The sequence below is a fragment of the Limanda limanda genome, chromosome 14, assembly GCF_963576545.1.
Source record: "Limanda limanda chromosome 14, fLimLim1.1, whole genome shotgun sequence".
Taxonomy (NCBI): domain Eukaryota; kingdom Metazoa; phylum Chordata; class Actinopteri; order Pleuronectiformes; family Pleuronectidae; genus Limanda; species Limanda limanda.
In genome coordinates, this window is record NC_083649.1 from 10567583 (window position 1) to 10594494 (window position 26912).

The 26912-nt window shown below is 41.3% G+C and overlaps 1 protein-coding gene across 2 annotated transcripts in view; it reads right to left on the bottom strand.

The window, feature by feature from the left end:
- Positions 1–26912, bottom strand: part of LOC133019988 (glucocorticoid receptor) — a 62326-nt gene that overhangs the window by 31145 nt on the left and 4269 nt on the right. The window lies entirely within an intron of this gene.

A 26912-nucleotide genomic window follows, 5' to 3' on the forward strand; every position in this document is an offset into this window, starting at 1 on the left:
CCTATAAACCAATTAGAATGATAATATACACTTTCGATAACGATGACTGATTATGGTCAGTATTCTTTATGTGCTTAAGAACCAAGAATTTTGCTTTTCAGCGCCTACAATGGAGCTGTTTGGAAACCAAGCTGGCCCTGACTGAATTTGGAAACTCTATGGCTGAGTTTTAGAGTTGATGGACAGAAACTGTGATGTTTGGAAACGATGACGCCCGAAGTTTCCTTCTGGTTGGTTCTTATCCGTCACGACCCGACCGGCAGCGGTGACACAAAGAGCTGTTGACGGTTCAACCTCTTCATTGAATACATCGAGAAATCCCTTCCTCCTACTTTTAACCATAGCTGTTACTCGTTCATGGAACTAAGGAACCATTTGCTTCCTGTTGACACCAGCATATTTTGCACATCAATAATCGTGATACAAAATACAAAGGATTCAAACAGGATATCAAAAATCTCAACTATTTACAGTCCTTTACCCTTTTTGTGATATCTCCAAGAAAAAGATCCATCTCTTATGAACAGCAGCTGGTCGTCAGCTTCATCAGAAAACAGAGATGAGAAGTGGCACAGTTGTATCTTCGGACAACAGCACAACACAGACGGTATGCAAAACAGCCTATTTCCCATCAAGGTCTGCGGCCTCACATGTATTTAAAAGTGCCGACTGATTTCAGAGGGTCCAAGAGAATTGTGCATTGGACAAAAAAATGACTTCCTTCCCACAGCTCTTCCTCCATAATTGATTATCAGATGTCGACATGAAAAATGCGTGTTCTGTTTTTGCAGCAATCTCTCAAATCCCGGGTTATTGTATTTATAAGCAAATTCGTATACAACGCAGCGCACAGTGCATAGTTGGCTTGTTAATTCATGCGAGCAGCTGCTCCGTGGCCAAATATAGCACATGGCAGATTAAACTATACATGGAAGCAATGCTTTCCATACATTCAGCTCCATCAGATAAGTCAGTGGGCTCTGTGAGCACTTGAGTCCATGTGCATGTTTTGTGCATCCAAGTGCCCGAGCATGGTTATCTCTACCCAGTTACATTTTATAACCCAAGCTTTGGCACAAAAAGGCAACATGACACTGAATTTGAGATATTGAGTAAACATGAGCATTAGATCCTCCTGAGATGCAACACATTAACTCACTCGTTGGTTTTGCACAAATTGTGAGCAAGCAGGAGACTGGAAGGAGCTTGACAATGATCCCTGAACTCCCAACTTCTGCAGTCGTCCAAAGGGGAAAAAAAACCCTTTCTGCTCTGCTGCAGTGTGTTCGCTTTTCAAATGTGCACTCAAGTGTTGCAGGAACACTTCCAATCTATGGAGCTGCCTGCTGACACAGTGTTTCCAGTGAGCTGTAGCGACAGAGGTGGTGGTGGTCCGTCCTGTGGTCCCTGAAAATGTCACCGTCAGTCCGGCAGCCATGTATTCACACATGTGTGGGATCAATGGCTGTGCAGCTATCTGAATCGTTTTTTAAAAGAGTCTGATAGCCTCCTTCATCTGATTTCGCCATTGGCCACTTGATCAGGGTGCGACACATTCTCAAATATGATTCATGAATTGATCGTTACTTTTCCACCACCAATCAATCAGACAGCAACTACGGAAGACGGCTTAATAGATGGTTAGACAGTTCACTGATTTGTTTTTAACTCCACTCCACAACACTGGATAGTTCTCTGTCAAAATCATTCCTGTCCATCAGCATAACCACTATATCAGTGATGAATAATTTTCAACGTTATATTGGAACACAGTGTGACCTGTAGCTGTAGCCCACTGCTGCTATCTGATTCATTGACGTTACATATGTAACAGAACAACTGCCATGTTTTAACTCACAAATCCAGTAAATGTGAAGATCGGGGTCAGACTCCTACGTGGAGAGCAAAATGCAAAATCTGAATTGAGTCTCTGCTTTCATTCCAGGAGCTGCTTACTAATCTGTATTTGCTTGAAGAAAGATGTGCAGTAAAGTCGTACAGCATTGCTCAGTTGGCAACTCATTAATATAATCTTGACTTAGGGGTACTGATGATCACATGGACGTTTGTCGATCACCAAGATCATTGTCAACCAACACAACACATCTTACTCTGCAGTAACAGTTGGTAAGACATCAGTGATGTTCCAGTCCCTGCAAGGAAGCCAAGAACTGTCATAGGGATGAAGACATGACAGCTGGTAGTAAATACAGGATCATGTCCATACATTCTATGCAGATATTTGATATGTAATATTACTGATAAAGTCTTCACTATAAAGGGTAATCAGGAGCAAATAAGAAACTTCAGAGACAAAAGCCAAAAGTCATAATTCAGTTTACCTTCCTGGGCAGCTTTACGTCTTAATGACTAATCTAATGCTTTTTAACCAGTGTCTCTTCTTTAACAGACGTATAGGGGACAGTAATATAGGCACAGCTGCATTGTAAAAAATAACAGCACAAACAAATGGCCGTGGTTACTAAAAATATAAAATGGTCCTGCACGAAAAAAGGCAAATGAATGTATGGATGTTTATTCAATCCGATTCCACCACAGCCCAGGACACGCAAACAGCCAACAGTTCAGTGTGGTGCATTACAACCGAGCTCAGTTAAATATTTATCAGTTATTAGAAAACTGAAGCAATGTTTGTTTTGAGCAGTTGTCAAAGCGCCTGTGAAGAAGAGGAACGAAACAGCGAGTCAAGTTTTGGCCTGAATTCCACTTATTGAGAAACAATATTCCTTTCGATAGTAAAACAACAACAGTGTCTTAATATTTTTGCGGAAAATGTGTTAATTTTAATATCATAAGCTCCTGGTAAAACTCAACTCTTCAGTCATGTGGGTGGAGCAGACTTTTACCCCGAGTCCATGAGCAACGCTTTTATTTGGCTACCCTGGTTTTAATGCACGTAAGGTTGCCCTCTCTCCCTTCACATACAGTGGAAGATGCCAATCATTAACCCAGAGAAATAGGCCAACTATCTCTTCATAAAACATATCATCTGTTCCTCCCCCAGGTGAAATTATACGAGGGGAGAGATGTGTGGTGAAAAATCAGATAGGAGATAAGAGGGGAGCGTAAAGAGAGAAAGTGAAAAGACACAAAGATAAGAGAAGATAAATAAATTAGGGAGAGAAGCACTACATGGAGCACAGATTTCACAACTCACATTTAGCAAACAGCACCCACTCATATGACCTTACTCAAAGACAGCAAGTGATAGAGTGAGCAGAGAGGAGATGGAGTAGACGAGAAGAAAAACAAAATGAAGATCTCTAAAGAGGCCAGTCTCAGTGAACAGCCCGTGATAGAAAGGGAGTTTGGTGGATTCTGGCTTTGAGTCTGCATCAATAAAGAGAAAAATGTGTGATCAGGGGCCATGACGGCCAGTTCACCACCTTCCATCCACAATCATTTCAATTTGATTCTCATTCTGCTTATTAGGTTTGGTTTTAATCGAACAAATTAAAGGTGACATATTATGATTTTTAAGTCATTCCCTTAGCGTGTTGTGTAAGTTTTATGTGAAGTGTTTCCGAAAGAGGTTGAAAAAAGGGGCTGCAGCTACAGACAGTGTGAGGAAAGTGATGTGTTACTAGAAATTAAAAGTAAAACCCCAAATTACAGTCATGAACCTAAAGGTGAATATGAGCATAATGTGTGTCATTCAAACTAAAATATAAAATAATAATAAATAATATAAAAGGTTAAATTCCAGTGATGACCTGCACATGCTGCATTAGTTCTCATTACACGATTTTTGGCCCAGTTTGCCAGTTTCTGACGAGTTTTGCGAGTCTCTGACAAAACCCCTTGTCCGGCACTCGACCGCCAATCGCTATGCGTGAACTCATCAAAGACGCAATTAGAGAGAGTTGCGTTGGGTTGCAGTGGCGTCAAGGTCGAGGCGCAGACTCCAATCAGATTTCCAATCTGGAGTCTGTCAACTTCAGCCAATCAGAGCACAGGACAAGTTGAAGGTGGTGAAGGTACTTACGTTGTTCTCTTGATGTACTCGGTAACAACTGAGGTGACATCGGGTCTGTGAACCAGATCTTGGCAGATACCCACAAAGTTTATGGAGCGGAAAATATTCACTGCATCACTCGGGAGCACAACAGAGATATGCAAACACCAAGATGCACGTGTCCATGGCTCTTAAACCGGTTCCAAGGTGGTTTTTGATACCCGACCCTCCAGGCTGAGGGAGGGAGGGATCCTCCAGGGGTTAGCTTTCACTCAGGTGAATTCATTGCCTGACATAAGGAAGTGCAGGGGGGGGATAAAGAGCTTAATAAGAGCTCTGGAGAGACAGTGATTCAGTTGGCCCTGCTGCTATTTTTATAATCCAAACAACCACAAATAGCGCCAACAACAAGTACACAGCATGAACTGGGGGAAATAACCTCAATCTCAATCAGCGCTGCACAAAACAGTGCATGTTTGCAGGAACAGAATAAACACAATTAGATTTATATAAGACGTCCAGAGTTGGTGCTTTCTCAAAAAGGATAAGGGCTTTTTTGAGTTTTTGTTAGAGACAGGAAAGCTACAATAAATCAAGCATTAAGGTTTGAATTTGATCAGAATGAGGAGAAATATCAGCTACGTGTGATCCTCACTAAATCTCTATCAATTTCCCTCTGCCGGCCGAGTAAACAAAAAAACAGCCTAGGCGGCATTGATATAATGGAGGTAAACAAATCCATTAGTGGAGAAAGTAGCGGTTTTCACCATGGGCCTGCATTAATGGACCGACCACAACAAAGCACAGACTCCACATAGTAGTGCCTGAGAGGTGTGTTCGAGGGAGCATGTTTGTCCTATCTCGGGTCTCATATACTCACATAACTCGTTCCTCGAAGCTTTCCATGCTAATCTCCCCACGAGATCCAGCTACAGTTACGGTCGCTGCTCGTCTTGGCCGCCCAGCCAACAGCCAAGCCAAGATCATCTGAGGACAGATCTCCCACTCCCCTGCTCCACAACCACATCCTACTGTACCGGAGAAATGTTTGGAGTACGGAGAAGCTCTGCGTCTTTTATTATTTTAATTTTTTTTCTGACTGTCCTCTTTAATGGATAACAGGTGGGATGAAGAGCTTATTTTTCTTGCCTTTTTTTGTTTTCCAAACAGCACTTTAGTTTCTGATGTGAGACGACCTCAGTGAGTGCTGGTGGGTGTTGTGTCAGACTGATTTCGTGCCTCATGGGTGGAAAATACCGAAAAAAGAGATCACAAAGAAGGCGAGGAGCAGTTTAAAGGACACGTGACGAATGTAACCCATATGCTGAAGCCTTGAAAGGGAAAAGATCCTTAATTGAAAACTGAGACTAGGCCGCCGTCTCCCACCTTTATAAAGCATGTTGAGGTAATTTGATAGACAGAGGAAACATGGCAGACAAATCATTTAAAGCAAACCAGACCTAATATCGAACATTCACCACAACCAGACAGCATTGGATTAAAAATCACCTCACTCTTCACCTCATAACAAAAAAAGGGTTATGGGACATACAGGCAGAAGGGAATTCTTAGTTATCTTCATATATTATTAGTATTCCAACAGGTTGCCCGAGTCCAGTGAGTAACCTCAGATGTTCCGTCTTTCCTGCAGCAATGAAAGTAAACGAAAACCTTCAAAGCCATAATGCAAACATTACAGGTTCCCCAACTTTGGCTGATTGCTCAAACCCTCTGTTCAAACAGTGTTAAAACAAAATTGTGTTACTAAACTTCCTGCTGCATCATTCTAACAACACAGTAATGCAGGAAGTAGCTCTCTTTATTGCTATTAGAATGTTGAGAAAATGGCGAAGTGATTGTAACTAAGGTTTTGGTTTGTAAAGGGGGGGGGGGGGGTCTTTAGATAAGGATCCAGAACACTAGAAGAACTTGGCTTCAAATGATGGAAGAGCAGGACAGAAACCCAGTGAACTGGTTTGGGATAAACTTCTTCTCTCCAATTGTTTCTTTGTTACATACCTTTTCATTTTATTTATGGTCTTGAAATCTGAATATCGAGATGTGTTTTACTTTGTGTTGCCGTTTCACTCCACATGTGGAGGTGATCACATCTCATTACCGTCAATGTCAAGCGTCTGTTTCTTCTCCAGGTACAATTCAACAGCCAACGACTTCTTCTCATATCAGCCCAACTCCAGATAAGAGACCTCTCTTTGTGCCTGGCAGACTAATCCTCCAAATAACAATCTTGCTCAAAAAGGGAAATCAAAGCCAGGTTGATTTCACTCACACAGGCACAGAGCCTCCAAGCACCGCTCCAACACTAACAGAGAGCATTAAAAGTTGTTGGTTTTCCAAATTACAAGGAACAGAAACAACTGCACTTCACTTTTAATGACGAAAAACAGACCACATGGTTTAAAGATGCTAATCCAATAGCTTTATTTCGGATAATGTAACAGGAAGCAATAAATGTGGACGACTTCCAGTGATTACGTGGACTCGAAACAATGCAGAGGAATCGTCAGTGTAAGAGACAGGGTTCATACACATTTTGACCAATGGATTTCCATGACTTTTCCATGACTTTAAACCAAATTTCCATGACCGAACATTGCGTGAAATCTCGGTGTATACGCGAAAAAGTGACAAAATGTAGTATTCAAACTAACAATGAGAATTCCAAGGCATACAGTGTACCTTAAATGAAACAAACCAAAGTATGCCTGCTTATATTTTGAGCATATTTCTTTAAAAATGTATGAATTATTTAAAACTCAGCGTAAATGAACTAGGGATGGGCATTCGATTAAATTGTCTTAATCGATCGTCGGAAGAATTAACGATCGATTTTTCGATTAATCATTCATATTTTTATAATAAAATTCACTATTTATAGCCTATATTAAAATGCAGTGAAAATAGAAAAAACAGCGTGTTTCTTCATTGAGATCTTTATTACAAGATTAACAACTCTTGTTGCAGTTAAACAGGATCCGCTCAATGTTACACTTGTAAATAAGCGCTGCTGTAATCTTGAGCCCCGAGAGAGAGCAGCTAGCCGCTGAGAGCTAGCTCGATCTGACGGCTCTCGACCTCTCAGTCCGGTCGTTGTAACGCCCTCACTCCCGGAACCCCTCACCCAGACCCGGGTCTGTCCGGGTTACCCTCCGCGTGGACTGAGGGTCCGTGTGCGGATATGAAGCCGAGCAGCAGAGGCTTAGCTCCGGGCTGCTTCCTCCAGCTGCTAACAGAAGAAAAATGTATTTGGAGGTCTGGTCATTTTGTGAGGTCACTTATTCCCAGTGCTACACCACAGTATGATCTATGTATAACTTAAACTCTACTTATTGTAGTGTGATTCGACCCATCTATGTCCAGCTAAGACAGTAGATTATGTATGATAGGTTTGATTAATACTCAAGTTCTCCTGGTTCTGGAAAGTTAACATGTTGTCCTCATGAACAAATTATTTTTCAAGTTGAATAATTCATTAAAGAAAAATGTGAATCAATGTGAGAAATTGCTTTTTTTAGTTTTATTTAGAAATTGAGTATCTATGGATTTTTTACTGTTCATTGGACCAAACAAGCAATTCAAATGTGTGATGCCTATTTGCCCCATTCTCGGTCAACATTTTTTGGACCAATGGATTAATCGTTTCACTCAAAAACTAATTAGATTAAAATAACTGAAAAAAAAATTTCAAGCAAACACAGTAAGTGTGAAGTATACGTCAGCCCAGAACTGAGCTGCATCTTCAATCAACATATTTTTCTCTGTTCTCTTTTGCTATTGTTTTGACTTCTGTTTTTTCTTACTGTTTGTTATTTGCCCAAGAATGTACACCATGTGTCCTCAGTGTTCGAAAGTTCTCAGAAGAAGTAGGTGACCTAAATGTGGCAAACAGGAGGCTTGTCAGGATTTCCAGCGATAGGTTCCCTGGTTCGAGGCTTCAGAAAAACAACAACAAAGTTGGAGCAGCTTCTCAAACTAAGTGAGAGCACAGCAAACCACCAAAGTCGAGTCTTGCACAGACGGGTTCTAACAGTCAGCCGTGGCAGAGGACATGAAAGTAGAGTAAGGATACAGTAGTGGTGCAGTGGTTTCAGAAGACGGCAAACCAACTGAAATGAGAGTCTGCAAGGTTTACAGGAGCTGGAGACTGAAAATAACCAGTGAGAAGGAGAAGACACAAATTTATCTTTCACACAGCCAGCGGGGTCGGGGGAATTTTGTGTTCTGCGTCTCCCTCAAGGCCCGAACATGGGTATTAGAGGAACTGAGGCTCTAACCATCGACCATCTGATCAGTGGACAGGCCGCTCTATCTCCTGAGCCACAGCCGCACATGAAGTGAAAATAATTGAAAGCGTGAGAAATGGGGAGAGTGAAAGAAAGCAGAACAACCAGTCACAGAGATAAAGGTGGATTATGGGTCATTTTCAGTCAAGCAGGTCTGCCTCCTCTTTCTTCTTTTGTTCCTCTCCCACATATTTCCACCGGGAACAATAATGAACACTAATTATTATTATCACTATGAATCATGAATTACTATTATTAGATCTTACAAAACAGTTTGGCGACTGTTGAGGTCGCCAAACTGCCAAATAATTCATCATGAAAGCTTTTGGACAAACAACTAGTCTCCTCTAGTTACCGCAATAAACTCCACACCAGTGTTCAAGTAAAAAAAGTTATCATTCATCTCAAGAGCTGATGGTCTCATGATCCGCCTCTCAGGAGAAAAAAAAAAGCCAGATTCACATGAGCTACACCAGTGCTTCTCAAACATATTTCAATCACACACACCACCACCACCACCACACAAGACTTTCACATCAACAGTGAGACAACCAATGAAAAAGGTCAAAAAAAGATAAACATGAAAGCGTCAGTAGACCGTTGTTTTTCCCCCCCACCTGAATCATATTAGTTTCACTCCATATATGGTCCCCCAGGTCATTATATAATCTTAACGCATTGCTGCACTGTGCATGTGATCAATAGCAAATTATATACCCTGACATTGTTTAATTTGCCACAGAGGGGCTTCAGGCAGCTGACCATACATTTGCCGTAACTGTTGTTCAAGCCACATTAGAGAGGAAATGGAGACTACACGCTTTAAACAAGAGACTGACGGCTTAGTTAGTTGTTCTATTCACTTTCAAGGAACAACATTAATCATTCAGGGGTTAAATTTGACAAAAATTCCATTAAATGATTGAAACTAATACACCTATGTTTGTGAAATATTTTTTACCTCAGCCAGGGAGGTTATGTTCTTACCAGTTTGTGTTTTTCGTTAGCAGCAAAACTTCTTGACCGATTTTCATCTTTCTTGGTGGAGGGACAATGCCCAGGAAGAACTCAAACACCCAATGTGGATTATTTAAACTTAAAAATATTTTTTTTAAAAGTCAGATAAACAGCTGTAGGCTCTGCTATGGATTTACACACACACATAAGCATATCAGTGTGAAAGACATGAGGAGCAGTGAGTATGATTGGACACGGTGTGCATGACAACTTGGGAAAGTTTTTGGTCTCATCATTTTGAGGAAATTTCAAGTACAGATGACACAACTTTTATTGGATCAAATCACTACACAAACTCGCTTTATCGTGATCAGGAGTTTTGCGGTACATGATCTTTAATCAGAAAAAAAATTGTCTGGTCTCCAAATTGTATAGTGCCTTCAGCCAGTCCTGCAATCTAGTTGCAATTGTCGCTGATCCATCTAGGTCTTTAGCCTGATAGAAATCTGCTGTTGCAGAGCCTAACAAATTGTGTCTTTGAAGAGTTCACCCATCGCAATTGGCGACTGCTGATCAAATTGCAATTTGGCTCCACTGTCTGGCTTTTGTCCAGGAGTTCCAACATTTGTTGCGAACAGAAAATCTGACTCAAAATCATGTGGAATGAACCAGGTATTAGCTACGTTAGCTACAATTGTTCTATAAATTTGTGATTTTACAGACAAGTAACATCGTATCATACTGAGGGAGCCTCTATAAATTACCTGTCTTTTAAACAAGCTAAGTACCACTTAGCAGTCTGTCTGCTAATTCTTGACAAGCATGGGGTACATGATGGATGCTTAAAGAAAGCATGTTTACTTGTGACTCATGTACGCTTTGGTGCTATACTGTGCTCCAGGCAGCTAAATAATGTAATCGCATGGAGCATTGAAGTTATGCATGACAGGCTGTCACCACTTCTCTCAAAAGAAATGTTATTTTTGCTTAAATACAGCTTTTAAAGTTGTGACATAATTATGTCAAGCCAAAGCAAAAGAACAGGAAAAACTAATATGTAAAGCTGTAAAAATCCCCCACGAAAGTTTTTGCAAATAGATCCAAAACAAGCTGTAAATTAGGAAAGATGCCCAAATTTTCAATATTCACAAACAAGCTACCCATTGTGAGTACTCCCAGAAGCTTTCTGTTAATATTTCGGAGGCATGACATATGAACGGATACAGATTTCAAATACCGTTATATCCGTATGAGTTCCAGTTGCTGCTTTCCGTTACAACAGTCCACAAGGAAACTTATGAGGGACGTAAGATGAGATGATCTCAGACCTAAGCCTTTAACTTCAGCTGCTAAATCAGTAAGCTTGGCTCCCACTGTTAGCAGACATGCTACATGCTCTGACTTACTAGAGGCATGCACGTATCAGCATGCAAGATACAACAGCAAAATCCTTCTGACAATTCAAGTTCAAGCACGACAATACCCTTGTTAACACAGTGGAAGCTGATTCTGCAAGGTAGTATGACCAGACAGGCGGCTGCCAAAATAGCCACTGCTAAATTGCCACTCGAAGATGAAAAACCTCAAACAGAACTTGCAGCCTTACAAATAACTATGGGAATAGTCATTACTCCAGACGTTTGCTTTGTGCTAAAACAAGTTCAGGTCAAGTCTGCCGGATGCCTAAAATGTGCCAGGGTTTAACACTGCAAGGCAGTGCCGGGCTGCAGTCCAAACCAGGACACTCTTCCCAAAAGTCAGAAGGAGAAAGAAAAGGGTGAGGTCGCTGTCCTGTTGTTTTATATTCAAATACTTTAAATGTCTCTGAGTCTGAGATCACTACTCGAGGAGGAGACTGAGTTTACTACTGGTGACTCATATTTAGCCAGAGGAGCGCTGACCTAAATGATGCATGTTTTGATTCCTGCAGGTTGAATGGCTGTGGTGTGCCTGAGCAATGAGAACACATCTATAATAAAATAGTTCTTCTTATTCTGAAACAACAAAGGATGTCTGCTCAATGCATATCCATATATCACCTGGCCCAGCAACTTTCCTGGCCTGCTCAGCTATTGGTCTACAAAAAGGACCGCCCGGATACGTGGGCACTGGATATTTCAACGGACAACTTTGGTTTGGTGCAGTAGCCCCCTCATGGCCATCGTTGTGTTGTCCATGATTTTATTTTGAAGGAAATCAAAGGAAATAGAGTTGGCTTAGGCCGAACTTTTAACTTGCACACATGCCACTAAATGCATTTTATAGTTTGCAGGCATCTACTTTCATTTGCAGATAAAAGTAAAACGCTCACACCATCGAGCACTGCAGACCCAAAAATCTATTTTTTTTTCTCACACAGACCTGCTCTCATCTAGTTACGAAAATAAAATGAAAGCAAATAAACAATTAGGGTGGGGACGGTAAATTGTCCGTGCCTTCCTGTTGCAGTAAATGTCAAGTGACCGATTTATTACAAGCAATTAGTGGGCCAATTCCGCATGTTTCACGTACATAAAGTATGTGCAGTCGGATGAAATAGCCCCCACACCGCTACTATATGGATAATGGCAAAGTAATAGGGAACATTCTATTGTGCGAACTGTGAGCAATGAAAGATTTACAGCACAATGTCTGAGAAGAAAATGAACTGATGCAGAGAGATGCTGTACCGTGAGAAACAAAAGAGAAATGCATGAGGAGAGATAGAGACAACAAGAAGGAAGAGCAAGAGCAAGAGGGTAAGGTGTGTAGGCGGGTGTTGGTTATACAGCTCAACACTGTTAATCATTCTGTGTTTCTAGCAGGCAAACAGTTCAAATACATGGTCTTTAGTCCAGGGTAGGAAAGGTGAATGTGTGGGGTAGTGACTGTTACACAAGGGGCCCGAATCCAAAACTAATGTGTCTACAACTTAGAGCAGAAGCAGAGTACTGGGTTTTCTCACCTTCACGCTGTGGAAAAACACCAGAATAACATAATCATCCTCAATTAATAAAGTAATTATTCTTTTTCAATTTACAGATTAAATGTTCGTATTTTGAAATGTCAAAAGTAATGACGAAAACACACCACACCTTAATAGAGCTGTATCAAAATAAATGCATTCTTTTGTTTTGACAATACGGTAATACCCATTGTGCACCTTTCCACAAAGTTTTTGTGGTAATCTTTCAGCAGTTTTTGAATAATATCACAATAAAAACCAACCAACAAATGGGGGAAAGTGGGGAAAACGTCACCTCAACCAAGGAAGTTATTAATTATTTCATAAATTGTCTAATTGAGTACTTTTATTTAATTGCTTCGAAAGTGTAAACCTCACAATGTCAGAAGGAATATGAACAATACTCTCAGACAGCAACGATCTGTGGCAGACGATTTAATAAGACGACATGGACATTTAGGTTTTCAGCATTAAGTTATAATGAAAATGCATTAAGTGTTTTTCTTGTTGTTAATTAATTAAAAGCAGAAAATATTATATTTAAATGACAATAACACCTTTGACCTCTGCACCTCTGCACTGTGACCTATAGCAGGAGTAACCCTAACCCAAACAACAACTTAAAAAGAGGCACAGGCTTCAAAAGCCTTTGGCTTAATCCCCACCTTTGACATACTTACAGTATGTCAGTAAATAAGCTATAAATATAATGAGACCGGCACCTTGCTGCTTCCATCACATAAGGTCTATTTCCAACACTGTTTTGGCGAGGCAAAAATTGGCCCACTAAAACTCGCAGTAGCGCATTATCATCAGAAGCTAAAGCGCCTTTAAAAATAGCTGTTTGGCCTTAGCACTAGCTTGTGCTAAAAATAAACAGGCTCCAGACCCAGAGGGGCTTCTATTTTAAAGAATGACAGAATGGTGGCTGAGAGGTGGGTCAGTATTCCCACGCAAATGAATGGATCCAAGTAGCAAGAGGGAACAGGCCCAATTTACTTCCACGTCAGAGACGGAAAGTTCTAAAATGAAAGAAAATGTATTTGGTAGTTACAACATTAGTTTATAAAACTTTGCAGAATAAAAACAGGATTATAAAAAGACACAGACAGATCTACCACACTATCATCCCGTCGCTAACCCCATGTCCTGAACAGACACCAGTCAGTGATAAACTCACTCACCGACCGGCCTGTCGCAGGCAGCTTGCTTAGTCAGTCTACGTCTTGAACACCGTCTACGCCCTTTCTACTGTGGCCTGTTCCACCCACCCAGACTGACAGAGTATCTTTTCTTTCACACCAACACTGCTGCCTCATCCTTGGTCTGTGTTCTCTTAAAACTCCCTATTTTGCAAAGGAATTTCTGGTATTTTATTTCTAGACTATCTGTTAAAATTCACTCTATTTAATGTATCATTTCTTTCTTTGCCATTTAGTCGTAGGATCAAGTGGACACTGAAGAAAACGAGAACATGCTTTTACACCAAACCACAGAATCTCAGGTGCTTCCCAGTGTTGACTTTGGAGAAACGTAAAATGTAGCCTAATTTGAATCAGGTGGTCACGGGGGGCACAGCAAAGGTCAGGTCACGGCCATTTTCTTCAATATATAAACTCCTAACCCTAGTGTGGTGTTTGCGTCTGTTGGACCCGTTTTCAATGTTTGCTAAAAGAAAAAGTATGCGATTTATAATTTGTTCAACCTAAAATCTGCGATGAACATATAAAAGAATATATTTTAGATGACTGTACACGGTACACCCCCCCTACACATTTCCATTACATATGTTACATATTTATTTTCATCCTTTGGGTTTCTTATCCTTGCTGGAGTTTTCAAATCCACCGGGGAATCCCCAGAATCCCCGCAAAATATGGAATCAAGATCTGGGCTGCCTGTGGTGCTGCTTCATCATATGCATGGAGCCTGCTAGTGTTGCTTGTGTTGTGTGAGCGTTAGAGTGTGTTCAATTTATAATTGAGTTCTAAGAAATAAACATCAATACTGATAGTAATTTTTTGCACCTATATCTTGATTGTACTAGATTTTTCTTGTTTAATTGCTTTTTATCAAAAAAAAAAAAAAAACCCCTTTTATTCATAAATGTGATTTAAGTTAACAGGGGCAAATGACAAATATTAACCATATATACTGTCTATATTCCTTGTTATTAGGATAAAAATAACATCTGTTAAGTATTTTTACATAAATTGTTATAGCTGTATTGATTTAAGACCCAATAATGCAGTGGGTCCACCAGACCCACAAACATTGGCTGAGCGACAAAGACACGAACACCACACAAGGGTTAAGACGAGTTTCCAGATGTTGAAGTTATCTACTGGAAAAATAATAAATAAGGGTAAATAGTAATGTACATTTTTCCTGCCTTTCAACTTAGATTGGGCGCAACACTATGTAAATTCTTGTATAGGTGTGAATGTTTAAAAGAAATAAAAAGGTCCACTAAAGTCATATAATAATATTTACTGTCAATACTGAGTGCACTTTGATAAAATAGTAAAAAAAACCAGGTCCTTCTATTAGCTTGCAACAACAGTCAATTTAAAATATCTGGAAAAAAAGGTTTATTTAAGTGCACAGCATTAGCTCAGCAAACACAACAACAACAAGTGGGTCGCCTCCGAGTATAAAGGCGAGACCTGTGCTGAATCTCATTACTGGTGTTTTCACTGAGGCCATGTTCAAGTTTCCCTTTAGACGGGCTGCAAAGGATCTTAAGATTACACAAGGTGCAGGTCTGAACAGCAGCTTGGGGGGGGGGGGACAATTGTTTGCCTCCACATGTACAGTATCCTTGGTCAGGTAAATCATTGATCGGCCTCTGGCACAAGGTCCTCTGCGTTGTCTGGTGACAACCTCTGACATTGCCAGCTGAACACATGCGGCCTTCAGTGCTGCAAATAGGTGTGTACATAGGTGCGTATCTACACATTCACAGGTTTATCACTAGTTCAGATGCAATAAAAAAAAATGCAATTCATCGCAACATAAAAATTGCAGTTAAAACTAGTAATTCTTCCCCGATCATTTTTTTTCTTCTGCGTAACGTGCCAGGGTGACAATCCATCCACTCTCACATCATTAGCAGTCAAACTGGAAAACACAGTCTGCACTTTCTTAGTCTCTTAATCAGTTAATAATTAAACAATTTGTTGGGAAAACCTGTAATTGTTAATAATTCCCTGATTTCTAACCCTGTGTTTGATAAAGATGAAATTGAGGACATATTTATTCTATTTCACATTGAAGGCAAATCTGCTCTAACTTTACATAGTGTCTATGATCTCCAGGGTCCTAAATCTGGCAGGTATGTGATATCTTAAATTAGCTTTAAATAAATGATCTGAATTAAAGGAACGCATGCAGCTCTGGGACTGGAGGGATTCATCAAGTTGCTCACACGTCAACAGGTTGAATGCTTACTACCAGAGGGGTCTGTACTGTTGGCCTCCTGCTGACAGTCTCCACGGTTACCCTGCCTCCTTAGCAACACTGAGAGTGTCAGGTGCAGGAAATCGCCTCTTATTTCTTGAACAGTCATCCAGTAGAGGAGTGAAAGGAAGAAGAACTTCAGAAACTCACCGACACTTCTCTTCTGAACCTTATTTGTGCACATTGGTAGTAAAGTAAGACTTAGTCAAATAAGTACAATGCAGCAAGTCCTCCAACCTATACAGCCATGCACAGGTTGATATGACCCATAGTACATCTAGTGCAGGGGTGAGGAATGTCCAACATCAGAGCTACAAGACAGTTTGACCTGCCTATCAAGGTCATTGAGAAATGATTACTTTCTGCTATTCAAAAAAATAACATTAAACGGCGGTTGAAGAGTTGTGTAGTGCTTCAGAGTCGAGTGCCTGTAATGTCACGGTCAGAGTGAACATATGTTGTGTGTCATCGTTGACAACTTTCATAGTGAGCACGAAAAGGAAAAGACATGTGTAATGTAGCAATTTCCAAGAGGAACTGAAGGGACAAGTGCACACTGAGGAAAAAGGCTCGAACTTTAATAGAGGAAGAAACATGCATTTCGGATGAATGTGCTGCAAAAACACAAACACACTTGGATCAAGTTATTGCTCGTCAGCAGAGTTTGGGAGCCGAACAAGCAGCTTTCTGAAGACCGCACCCTGACAGACACATGCATGTGAGGATTGTAGTGAGTTAGCTGATAGCTGGAAAGCTGAAACCGTGTTCACAAGGAGAATGTCTGCAGTAGAGTCCTGCTGCCACTGCAGAGCTGCGAGCAAAGTCTGCCGTTGCAAAAAGCAAACAAAAAATAGTTTTCGCCATTTATAGTTTTTCACTCTGGTAAAAACCACATGATGCAACCGTTGAAAAAAAACTTAACTGGGCATTTGTGTGTGTGGAATCATTGCCAAGTTTGATATGAAGAGGGAATTTGTCTCTTTGCAATGAGGTTGCAAAGGTTAGTATGCAGTTTGAGCATGTTGTTTTGGTGAAAACCAGCTGTGAGCAGCATCATCACTACCATCTTACATCAGATACCTCGTCAACGAGAAGCAGCTCCAGTTATCACAGTGGAGAGGTTAGTGTTATAGGTTAGAATTAATAATGGGCCTGGAAGGATCTTTTAAAAAGTGAAATAGCCCCTGATAGGAAAAACACTGATCCACCCTTGAACTTGTTAGATTCCACAACTGTCATCGCTGTGGGTATAATCACAAACACCCATTGTGTCCTGGTAGCTGGTTTAGTCAAATAAGTTTCTTGCTTAATTGATCATTACTTGGATAATAGCAAGTACTCATATTTAGTGTTGGAGGACATTTTGGAATGGATGATGGTTAAAACAAGAACTTGACATGGGATCAAAGTCCTGTGTGTTGTCAACCCATCCATTCACTCCGGCCTTCTACTAACGTGGACTTTGTCCTTCTACGTCACCCGATTTCTTTCATTGCTGCTTATATAATTCTGTTAGTAATTACACTAGAGGTCTCCTAACAATAAACCTAACTATGGGTTGTAATAAGCTGACGGCGACAATCTATGGGCTCGTTTTTTTACAGGACAGTCTCATAAAATGAAAGGTATCATCAGATATAACTGAAATTCTTACTATGCAATCAGACAAATAATTTAAGCATGATTTAAATTACTTGATGTTTACAGACTACATTAGTTCACACTAAAGAGATCTAACAAAAACCAAGTATAAATCGAACTTGGTCTAAAATCTGTCCTACTTCTGTTTAAGGGGAAGATAAACAGTTGAACTAACAGTGATCCTTGAACCTTGGCAGTCAACCCCAGGCTCACACTGCCTACTTTTCATTTTGTCCAATCAGGAACGTGCAGAAGGCCAGTGACATGCGCATTCCTCCTGCAGATTAAGGTCATTCGTCTCCTTGCTGACTCGGGGAGGAGGGATTTAACATCTGTGCTGGAGCTGAGAGACAGACGGAGAGAGGAAGTGATCGACAGCCCACACTCAGGCAGAACGGCTGCACAACGCAAACAGAGCAACAGAATCCCTCGCAGAAAATCCAACCAATAGCGAAGAGCAGAGAAAACACAGCGACACGGTGTCCAACTGCCGTCAGGGTTTGTACACGGACCGGCTCAGAAAGCTGGACGGCTGCAAAGACAGGAAATTCCACCGAAATGATTTCGTCAATCAGAAAACACGTCTTGACACGTCAGAGAATTTACAGGACACACAGTGAAACACAGCTAATAAAATGAACTGTTAGAAACCCATTTGTCTCAGAAGAGAGGAACGAGAGAAGTAATAATGCACATGAATAAAGCAGATATGTCTAGATCTAGTAACCGAGTAGGATCTCTCCTGTTTTAGGATCTCTCCTGTTTTAGGATCTAAAATAAACCTAGTTCTGTGGACTTTTACCTTTGATTAAGCTCAATCGCATGTCAACAGGTGACATATTAAAGGGAATACAAAAATAAATGAGAAGAGAAACAAGCTCACAGATGTTAGCATGAAGAGATCAGTGGCTCTCTGGACGTATGAGGACAATATAAAGATGGGGATCGTATTTTATAGCTTTTGCAGTCACCAGATCTCAACCAATATACACACATGGGAGAATATGCAGTGATATCAGCGTTTCCCACAGAAGTTTATCTGTGGCAATGAAGCGTGCTTCGTTCTGCGTGCCTTCCCCAGCCACTACTATCACACAGGGAAACACTGGCTGCGTAGCCAATCGGTCTCAACTTCTGAGCAAGGTACCTCCATGATGATAAACGACAGCAATAATAATAATAATAAAATGTCTTTGTTTTAATCCAGAGCAGCGCAAAGAGCAAAAAGAGCAGCAGTCGGAGCCACTATAGCCTCCAGACTCCACACTTCCTGTTTCCTGGCCGAGTTGTTGCCAAACATAATAACATCAGTCCTCTGTTTATGAAGCAGAGAGAGTCAGATTAGTTGGAGCTCTATTTACGCTCACTCCTGTCGTATCCGAGCACAGTTTGCTTGCAGAACTTTCGTTTTGTAATGCAGCTGAGAAAGAAACAAACTTTTGCCAATTTACAAACGCACACCAATTATCATGTTTGCGTTTCTGGCCCCGGTTGCAAGCCGAGCTAGGTTACGCTGGTAAAGTGCCATCAGAAGCAGGAGGCTTACGACATATGGACAAATACTCATAGGAACGTTCAAGCATAGTATTGTAAGGCCATCCCATTCAAATACATTTTGAGTTTTGATTGTTTGATTTATTGATTGATTGATTGATTGAAAAATGTCCCATTTGGCTCAGGCAACCTGTAAGGGATATCTGTGACAGTTGTTCTGATGTTTTTCAGAATAAGTAAACACAAAAACAGTTTACATACTATCAATAATGAATAGCTGTAGTTATAAGTACTAAACGCTTAATCCCGATGGTTCCCCTTTTACCTTGTTGTTATTTTCTCCTGCAAAAAGAGGTTAAATCCATCATGTGGCCTGTTACACAGGCCTGGGATAAATCCAACACCTAAGACCGAACGTAAACAAGCCCTCAGCCACCAGACAAGTCTTAAAAACAGCTTGGCTGCTAAGAGGCCTAGACCTGCTTTGGCTCCTTGCACTACAGTGACCCTAAAGTTGCTTTCAGACATGATCTTCGGGTGAAATCTGGAGAATTGGCTACTGAGTTAACCCGCAGTTTGCCTTCCACACATGCACAGAGCAGCGGGAGGGTCTCTGCGTAACTTGGTGCTGCAGACAGAGGCAGGAAGTGACGTATTAAATCTGCTACACACACAAACCCGTGTCAGCTGTTATCAACAAAAACTCTTGTGACATTTTCGTCTGTGCCTTTGACCTGTGTGTCACCTCTTCTTCACTGGAAGATTTTTAGTAGTTTTCCACTTTTGTGTCTGTCGCAACAATAGCATTGCGTCATTTACCCCACCACTCGCTGGCAGTGAATCCAGCGTGGGATCCCCTGCTGTGTTCACACATCGGATTCTCCTGGATTTGTACGGACATAATACTAGGAGGCCAGGCAGAGAAAGCCAGCAGAAACTGCGAAGCATCTCACTCGGATATTTGCGTTAACACATGCACCTCCTGTGGAGAAAATACAGAGGAGCTGCAGAGTTGAGTGCATGTCTGAAAGCAGCTCGAGTGAGGCCTGCTTCAAAGACGCCGTACAGTAGGCTCCACAGGGGGCGGCGAGGAGGGGGCAGCTAAGAGGGAGGAAGAGTTACAACAAGACAGAGTGAGAGAAAGAAAGATTTCTTATTCAGAATTTATATATGTTATATATTGTGGCCGATGATCAGAGACATCCACTAACAGCATTATGATGCATCTCCAACGGTAATGTAACACAAGGCAGCAGAACATTTCCAACAAACCGCCAACCTTTTTGCACCCCACGAACCTTTGAGGCCCCGTGTGGCTCATCAGTCAGAGAACAGAAACTGCATCAGCGTTAACAAATGATGAAGGATGGTGGAAACACGCTGCAGAAAGTGGTAATTACACCACAAGTCGCAGCGAAAGGAAAAGAGGAGGGAAACGTAGACTTGCATGCATCAGAGGTTATCAGTAAGCCTATTAAGCAACAGGAACTCAAGCAAACAATGTGGATTGAGGTTGGCATAATCTCAGAGATTACAAATCCAGGAAACTGTCAACAGACATGAGTCTGACCTAGTTTGGCTTTAGGTTTTGTGTCAGCGACCTCGTACAGTATCTGAGGTAGCTGCTGTGAAAGGAATAGAAGACACTTGCGGTAAGACATGAGATGTCCTGAGTATCCAGTTTATAAAATGGATGTAAATGCTATATTTCATATTCGTTTTATGTCCAATAAATAGAAAGAACAAAACTCCAGCAAAAGAAAATACTGAAGGATTTGTTCAAATCAATGTAACAATATTGATGTGAATTTATTGAGACTGTTTTTTCATAATTAAAAAAGTGGATCACAAGAGAAGTTAAATACGATCCAAAACTTTTATCCTTTAAATCAAAGATAACATTCAGTTTGATATATTTTGGTTATGACCATTGATTGATTTACTTTGAATCGGCAGAGTTGTGTAAATTAAGTACAAGGTACTGTGTGATCTAACCGATGCAATCCGTCAAAGCTGTTGCGTTACATTAAATGTGTGTCCGTTAACTAACTTCAGGGTTTTCCCCCTTCAGTAAATTTGTGACCACAACTGGAAACAAAATGGTACAATGCAGTTGCAACTTCCAGTAAAAACAAAGCTGATATGCCTGTTACCTATAGTTTGCACAAGGGACAACATGTGAAATAATTGCAATAACTGTAATTCATGAAGGTGGCCAGACAACCAGGACACCGCACTCATACCAAGCTCTGACTGAAGCTAAGGGGCAATTATATCATAATTATCAACCTATGCATCCTCGTAATCGTCTACATCATTAGCGTTTTTCTTTACATTAGGGAACATTCATGGGACACGCCCCACAAGTTCAACAACTCGTGTTTACGTTTCTGCCGCTGCACAACTCCTCCCTTCTATCGGCCCCTCGGATCAGTCTCTCAAACTGTGAGCAGACTGTGCACTTTGTTCACGGGCCCTTAGCCTCTATCCCAGGAAAGAGGCCAGATTGCCAGTCGCAGCTAAAGATTTAAGCCGGGAGCTCCGTTTTATTGTTTTTCACTCAAACTGTAAATGTTTCACGCCACAAACAGATCTGCATCTGATATGCTCATAGCCTTAAGAATATTCCATACAGAGAAGGCATTGTTGTGGAACCTGTTTCAGTGGTTGTATGGTGTTAGGTTAGACTCAGAATTAAGTCCATTGCCCCCAAGGCTGAAGGTCATCTAATCACAGACAAGCCTAAAGCCAACGTGTCAAACTGACATATAAGTAGAGCCTGAAGCCTCGTGCCCCACCACAGCTTCACCACGGTGCATCTGCAAACTCAGGTCTGGCAGAAAACCCGTCTTCCCTATTTTCAGAAGCAGCTGCAAAAATATAATTTGGCAATAAACAGTGATTTTAAGATTTACAAACGTCGAGCAAAACCACAGTCCAGTCTTCATGTACAAAAAAATAAAAAAGGATGTGTTTGAGAGCCTGCTTTGACTTCTACATTCTGAAGCACACTTCTAACATAAGAGTGTGCGCGTGTGTGTGTGTGTGTGTGTGTGTGTGTGTGTGTGTCTGTGTGTTTGCCTGACATCCTTGTGTGCTCAGCTCTCTCGCGCCTCTGTGAACTGCAGAAAGCTCGGAGAGGCCTATCAGGGGTGAGTAGGTGAGAGGAAAAAAAAGTGACTGAGTAGCACTCTAAGGAGAGAGAGACACAACAGCACGCCAGAGCAGATATGTACACGTGGCCTCCCAGCCTCCTCTGTGTGTACAAACATACACACACACACAGAAACACACACACAGACTGTCTGTCTTGCTGTCCACAGCTGGTACACACTGACACGCTCAGCACGGCAACCGAGATGAGTTCACATCAGCTTTTCGTCCCGTTATTACAGTCAGCGTGGCTCAGGACGTCTTATGGCGAGGTTTAAAACTTAAACTCGCATAACATACATGTTGCATGTTAACAATATATATATATAGTGATTCCCAATCACAATAACTGAATATGTAACTAATAAAAGTAGCATAATGCTGTTTGAAAGAACATTCATGGGCCCCATTTCACCCTGAGCTCAAAAGCATCATTTGTCTATTTAATTATCAGTTATATAACAGGAGGCCGGAGCCAAGCAACGTGTTTAAGCCAAATTGTGTTCCATCTGGGCAGAGAAATTCCCATAGTACAGCGGGCTCCATGATATATAGCGTGGTACAGTAAATGGAGTCGGCTGCTATGCTAACACCTGTTGGAAGCCAGTCATTTAATATCACGGTTGGGATATCAAATGACTGGCTTCCAGGGGAACATTATGACACAGAGTGAGCCCGTGAATCAGAGTGTAGAGACTCCAGTCCTCTTGGTGGCGATACTGCTCCTCTTAGCTTGTTTACGAACCGCCAATGCATACTAAAGGAGAAGGAAATACCCGAGTGTAGTGGCAACCATAGATATATATAAAGACTAGATGTCTCGTCTGCGTTGCCGGCCAACACAGACGAACGTCCCCACATGGCGGCCATCTTGCCAGAGGCAGCTCGCTCACCCATAACATTGTTCTGGTAGTGGTAAATAACCATAACTTGCTCAATTTTCAACCGATTTTTAAACATTTTGGTTTGTTATTAACGTCAGAGATGTAGATATGACACTGCATACTTATGAATAATTATGTTATTTTCTAAAAAATTGAATAATTTATGCAGTGTCATAACTACATCTCTGACGTTTAGAACAAACCAGACCGTTGAAAATTTAGCAAGTTATGGTTATTTACCACTACCAACACAATGTTATGGGTGAGCAAGCTGCCTCTGGCAAGATGGCCGTCATGTGGGGACGTCCGGCTCCGTCGAACGAGACATCTAGTCTTTATATATATATCTATGGTGGCAACGATCAGCACAACAACTGAGCGACCAGGGTTGGAGCGGTATCCCAGTACACCAATTAATGATAGAATACTGTGTGCTTTTGCTCATGGGAAAAACATGTGAATCAGCTGAGAGTCTAACCGGGATGACACATGCACGTGTCCCCTCCAGACTGACTTCCTCCACACACACACACACACACACATTTACAGAGAAAATTGAAGAAGCAAGAAAAAAGTGTTGTGCAATAGGAGTAGACTTGACGTTGGCTAATTATTAATAATCATGAAATATGATTATAAAAAAAATAAAAGATTATTTATTAAAAATAATTAAAAAAATGATAAGGCCATAACTTATCGTAGAGGGGCACCACCCTGGTAACAGGGACCAACGATATCAAGCTATAAATATCAGTCTCATAATGATAAATGTCAAATTAATAATGTCAATATTTTAATATTAACGATTACTTAACAGTGAAGGCTTCTAAGTTCGAGCACAGGCAATCATAATCCAGCTGTATTCACACACTTATGCACAAATAATCACAGACTACAGATACTTTAATTACAAAAGTATTTATTAAAAAGGGGAAATAAAGTTATAATGTTATTCAATGATTCATCATTTTAACAAGCTCCAATATTTCAAAGATAAACACAGCCGCAGCACTTATCACAATTCAGAAAATACATGTAAAACCTGCGGTCTACCTATGTATGTCTGTCTCGGTGTGTGTGTGTCTGTGTCAAAGTGTCTCTCTGTGTTTGTGTGTGTCTATCTGTGTGCATGTGAAATAAAGTTAGTGTTATTTAATGATTCATCATCTTAACAAACTCCCATATTTCAAAGATCACAACAGCAGCAGCATTTATCACCATTTAGAAAACACATGTATTCATCTATGTGTATCTGTGTGTGTGTGCATCTGTCTGTGTCTATCAAAGTGTGTGTGTGGGCGTGTGTGTGTGGGTGTGTGTGTGTGTGTGAGAGAGCGAGAGAGAGAGAGAGAGAAAAAGAAGGGGGCGTGGCGATGACGCAGTCACGTAGTGACGTCACATTTAAGATGGAGGCCGACAATGTTAGGCTTAAAACTACAAAACAAAATGGCGGGTTCGTTATGAATTTAGAGCCAGAATTGAGGGCGGGTCTAGAGATGAAAAACCTCCCATGGCCGCCGGACCACGTGTGAGACACAAGGAGGAGGCAGAACAAAAGGGTTCTTTGTTCTGGCTTAGTTTCGGCTTCAAAATGGCGGCCAGATGCGTTCAGGCCCTTTAAATATAGATTTAACTATGTTACATGAACTGTATTCTAAATACAGATCGGAACGGGTGTATAGGTCGGTTTAGAAGGAGAGAGAGAGAGAAACATGCAAGGAGAGTTCAAAGAAGCTCTTTAAACACGCCAGAGATAGATTAACAGTGATTTAACCACTCAGCCCCAAGCGGACTTTGTGGGCTGAGTTTCTGATCGGTAAACTCACTGCAGGCTAACACAGACGTTAACAGCGTGGCTGGAGGCTTTCCTCGCGGCGCTCAAACACTAACACAAAACCCGGAAATGAACCGGAAGTAGCGGCTCGTAGTAGCCGGTTAAACAATGAGACTCAGCGGTCTCGCAACAAATACAATCAAATATTAAACAATATGCTACGTATCTGCCCAGATAATCAAGTCTCTTACTGTACAACCCTCGCGATGTGCCTGCGCGTCTGCGCGAATGTGTCGGGGGCCAGTGAATCACGTGGTCTCTCTCACGAGCGGAGCTCCGGGCTCGGCCGATGGACCGGAAAAGGAAGCGAATTATTCGTGCTGCCTTGACGGAATGAAACTTCGCCTTTCTTCTGTAACAGCGGAGACCGTGCTGGTTTACAGGAACGGAGTGAATTGTCTCTTACTCCTCAGCGGGATGAACGTCGCGCTTCTGCAGGGAACGGCTTTGTGGAAGCCGTTTGTGGATCGTGAAAAAGAAAAAGTCTGTGGAAGTGCCGTCCCGCGGGTGCTTCCTGTTTCGGTCTTTCAAGTTAAAACAGCAAAAGTCCTATCAAAAATAAAACTTCGACTAAAATAAAAGAAGAAAATGAAACGACTTCAAATAAATTGAATTAAACAAACGTCTAATCGCCTCCTTAGTTACTGAGTCGCGTGGTCGGCCTCGGAAGGTCTGTTGCAACTTGAGTAGGGTGGAAAAAAGAGAGTGTTAGCCGCCTCCTTTAGCAACTGGAACCTTGGGTCAGACCGGAGGAGGCCTAACTGGAACGTCAGTGCTGGAGTGAAAAAGAGAATGATTTCTGGGTTTCAGATCACTGGGCCTTCCCCAACAAAAGAAATGGAATTCTTTAGATTTCATTGGGTGAACATCTCAGATGGTTGCAGCCCTAAACCCAAATGTTGTCATAATGACACAGATTGAGTTTTTCTTTCAGGCTACCACTTTGAGTTTGCCATGACTCCTCTTGTCATCACGCCAAAAGAAATCTCTCGTAAACAGACACTACATGTGTCGCTCCGTTGACTTGAACTTGACTTCATTCACATGTCTTCTCGGATCGGCAGTAAATTGCGAAAGGTTAAAGGTTAATCACGTTGTCATGTTACCTAATTGTGGCGTCAGCACTGGTTGCTGCTGTAGGCTACTTTCAAAATGAGCAGGAATGTGTCGTAATGAACAATATTGGATCAGAGAGTTTAGATAAAATCAAATCATGTTCTTGTTCCAATTGAAAGGAGTCCTACTTTTCAAAGTTGGTAAAATAAACATATCAATACAAGATGGCACTTTAGAAATCATGAGTTGGATAGAAGACGAATAACAACTATGTAGTAAAGAATAAACTACTAATAAAAAACGAGCTTTAGTTGCAGCTTTACTGTCATAATAGCCTGGAGATTTTATTTTGAAATCAATCTTCTACCTCTAACATAAATAAATATCTAATATAAAGTCTTCTAACTTGGTGTATCATGGTCATGTCAAAGAACAGGACAAACAAGAATAATACCTCATTATTGCTAATCTATGCTTTTCTGTAGCACACTTTTTAATTTGTTGTGTTTCTTCTCGTTTTTGGATGTAAATCTGTCCGCATGTTACATAATTGTGCACTGACCTTGCAGAGCTGTAGTGCTGAGCATCTGAGGCACAGATTCTTGGCAAACTGAGTTCTCTCAAACACCTTTAACCTTTAATTAGTTACTAATATTAGCAAATGATCAAATGATAAAACACTTAAGAAGAGAAAATAAAGACATTTCATGAAGCATTTCATTTTTACAAAGCCTTGACATGAGTGTTTATAATGAAATCTGCAGTGTTTTATATGTATATAAAAGACCTTAAATAAACAGTGACTAAAGGAGAGTATAGATAACACGTATAAACCATCAGTGAAGAGGCTTTAAGCACAGTTCAAACTGGGTCGAAGCACAGCAACCCAGGAGCAAAACCGTGTGACAGCAGGGAGATAACAGTAGCTGCTGACACCCATGTTCATCTCTAACTTGTTTACGGAGCCAAACACCTCAACGCTCGCTCAGAAGGGACGAGGTTGACTCATGACGTTTCCCCCCCAACCCATTTGTAAAGCAACATCCTAGGATGTGCCCGTTCAGGCTGCGTTCACAAAGACGCTCGTATAGCAGCGAGTTCATATCTCTCTTTTAACAGTGCACTTGCACCCAGTGCAGTTATCAGATAGCACTGCTGAGCTGAAGTGAAGCGCGCCCACCGGACACTTCTCTCTCTCTCGTCCCCCCGC